Source organism: Teleopsis dalmanni, chromosome 1 (assembly GCF_002237135.1).
Source record: "Teleopsis dalmanni isolate 2A chromosome 1, ASM223713v2, whole genome shotgun sequence".
Lineage (NCBI taxonomy): Eukaryota > Metazoa > Arthropoda > Insecta > Diptera > Diopsidae > Teleopsis > Teleopsis dalmanni.
In genome coordinates this window covers 136,727,786-136,731,497 of record NC_051846.1, presented here as the reverse complement: position 1 = coordinate 136,731,497, position 3,712 = coordinate 136,727,786, and positions in this window count along the sequence as shown.

The following is a 3,712-nucleotide window of genomic DNA, read 5'->3' as shown; positions in this document are numbered from 1 at the left end:
GTTACAGACAGCATGTCTAGTGTTTATAGACAATGAACTTGATTTTAACATCTAAAACAATAGATGCCCAAAACTTGGCATGAGGACAAATTTAGGATGTGTTTGGTTTCTTTATTGTCAGATTTTTAACATTCTGCTAAGAGATCGAATTTGAGTTTTTCTTGGTCTGATGCCATCAAACCGAAATAAGTGGTCTATTACGACATTATCTGTATCAGCGATTAATTGTGTTCTATGAAGTCAAAGTTAAAACAGGGATGCTTCTCCAGATGCTTCTGATTAAAAGCAAAAGTAATTGACTTGTATTCCATGACAAATTCTGGTTAAATGCAAAAATGTTTGACTTGTAAACTATTAAGGTAATAAAGTGCTTTTCTTCAATTTTATGACCCCATTATCTACTGTATCGTTTATAACTAATTGCTGTTTAATCATCTGTTGTGCTTTAATTTAATAATTTAATAATTGCTTTACCGTTCCTTATTGTCTACGGCAGAGCTTTGAAATAGTTGAAACTGTTCGTGATCTGTTAGTCCTCGAAATCCTGGCATGACTTTTAATGTGAAAACCTCGTCTTATACAAAATGTAGCTTATTAAATTTCAAATATGTGTTGTGAGCCGATACAGGCATTATAAAACCCATATATAGGAAACCGTAGCTCCAAAAAAAGTACCGAAAATAAGATTTGATTTATGTTATATTAATCTGCATTGCATTTTTTATTGAAACAAATTTGAATTATGTAAATAGTAAATTATTAAACTACAATAAAACTATTTATATAGTAAATTATTTTTTTGTTATAATCTTGAAATGCATTTTAACTCATATATATTTATTTAAAAGTTTGTATTTGTAGGTGAAGAATATGAGTTTATAGTTTTTAATGTACAAATCACGGAATAGTAATTGCTCCTTAATAAGATATATAATATATATATACTACACACCATATATCACAAACGCTTATGGAAAAACTTTTTAATAATATAATATTTATCATATATGCTAACATGTAGACTATAAAATGAAAAAGTTCGAAATTCTCAACATATACATATATACAAAATTAATATATTATATATAGACCACGATTTAAATAATTAAAAAATTAAATAATTTGTTCTAGCTCAAAGTCTTAAAAAAAATCTCTTATTCTAAGGTTTTGTGATTAGTTATTAAGTTAAGAATCGAAAAAGATTGGTTCATGACATTCCCAGCCGATTTAAACGTGATTAATTAAACCTAAATAATTTGAAATATGAAATACAAATAGTTTTCACTCCAATACTGAATTTAATCAATAATTGTTTTAAATTATTGAATTATATATTCACACAAATCTAATATTCATTAGACATTATAATTTCGTTGGACATGATTCAAATAAAAGTCAATAATATTAAATTAAAATCTAAATATGAACCCCACCCCAGTGTAAATGAAACTGTAGTACTTCTTGCCTCCTAGTAAATATCTTGGGTGGTATATATGGAAGTTGGTTTTTTCTCACTGAAACGAAAACAAAAATACTAACTAACAAATAGTTATATGACTTTATTTTTGAATGAGCTATATAATTTCTTTTGCTAACATGTTTAAGTTTAGCTATAAATCTTAGCGTCTTATATATGGAACGTTTCTAGTTTCATAAAATAAATAGAAAGCCGTCTGCTATGTGAGTTTGTAATTAAATCGTTATAAATTCATTAGTTTCAGGCCGAGCAAAAAAGTGGTCACAATGTTTCTGTTTTTGTTTGGAGCAATTTTCAGTGGAATTTTAATGTTGGAACGTGCCAATGCGTCGTATATGCTCAGCAAATTGCAAACGAAGTCACCATATTTCAATCGATAAAGATTTTAATTTCAGCACGCACTTAGTTCTATATTTAGTGAACCCCATTTCGAAATCGGAGAGACTTCACATTGCGATCACCACGAGCGGGTGATCGATTGAAAGCTATTAATTATAGGAAATTTGAATATTTTTTAATAAGATCTGCGGATTAAAACAAAAAACTAAAATCTCATTTGACGTGAATTGTCGATAAAATTTTTTTTATCATACGTTATAAAGCATATATTTCGTAACGTATTAACATATATAATAAATCTACATCCATTATATGATCAAGTGTATTAATATGTGTTTAAAATATATAAACATGATTTTGTATACATTACATTCAATTTAATACTATGACCGATTTTGCATATAAAAAAAGATCAAATATATAGATTAAGATTTACCTTATACACAATAGGGTTTACTACAACATTTGGGTTAAATAGAAAAGCATGATATTTGATATTTATTTTTTAAGAATATTTGGAAATAAATTAGTGTTTAATGAATATTACGAAAACAAAAAAAGGATAATACTCAAGAATATAAAATAAATTATGCCCGCTACATTTAACCTCTCTAATGATTTACCTGAAAAAATATAAAACAATTCTAAAACCTGTAGATTAACAAGCGTCACAGATGTATTCTCAAGGCCGATCAGTATTATCGAGAGAGAATTATTTGCAAATATATACACACCAATCGAGCGAACCAAGGTTCGCTAATGTGAAATTAGATGGACTGAACACGCGCTAGAAAATAGGTATTGACAACATCGCAACAATACCTTTCTAATGCAAACCACATTTTCTTGTGGTTTGCATTTCGGCACATAAGTGCCGAAAGAGCCCATAAATATAATTTCAAGATGCATCTTTCGAAAGCCACGCTTATTCGCACATCCGATACCTGAAACGAAACCGTTTCATGGTTAATTAGCAAATAATATATAAATAATTCTTTGCTTAGTGAAACGCCTCCTGGACAGAATACAAAAACCATACTATACAAAAACCATACTAGTTACTTTACTAATTATATGTTGTTAATTTAGGGTGCAATAGCTAGAAAAATTTAAATACATTACGTAGATATGTACCTATAACTATTTAAGTTTCTGGAAGTATGGTTATGTGATTTTCTTAAGAAACTCAAAATATTGTTCTTTTACTTTATTATTTTATTTCATAAAATTAAATTATTTAGTTCATAAAATATTTAACTGAAATTCTAGATCCCAAAAAAATTTCACAAATGTTCTAAGAATATCAACAAATTGAAAAATAACAAAAAAATTGACAAAAAAAATAAACCTCTTTTTAAGATTAAAATTATTGATTTGGATACAGCTATGATCAATAAAATTCGTGCATTACTTATGAACCGTAATGAACAGAACAATAATCTCTTAGTTTAGATGTTTAGATAAGTGGTGAGTATCAGACACGTCAGGGGCTGTCATAAAAAAACAGCACTTCCGACATGTACCGGTTTTGAGGTCGAAAGCTATACAAATGGTATGTATACCATATCATTTATACAAATGGTATGAAGACCGAAACGTTACATCGATCTTTTTCAGCGAGAAATCGCTGACAATCACAGTTTTAGGATCTACTTTTTTACTATTATTTAACCGTTAAAAATTTGATATCTATATGCAATCTTCATATCACTATCCTACCAAGTAAAACTTTTTGCAAATATAATTGCAACACTGAGTGGAACGAACACCTAAATATGGCAACAAGGGAAGAAAATTGTAACTCTGTGGTAAAACTTGGAGAAATAATATTTTCTTGTTGTGGTAATGCAGCGAAAACTATATAAATAGACTTACTTTAATAAAATTTGTAGGTTT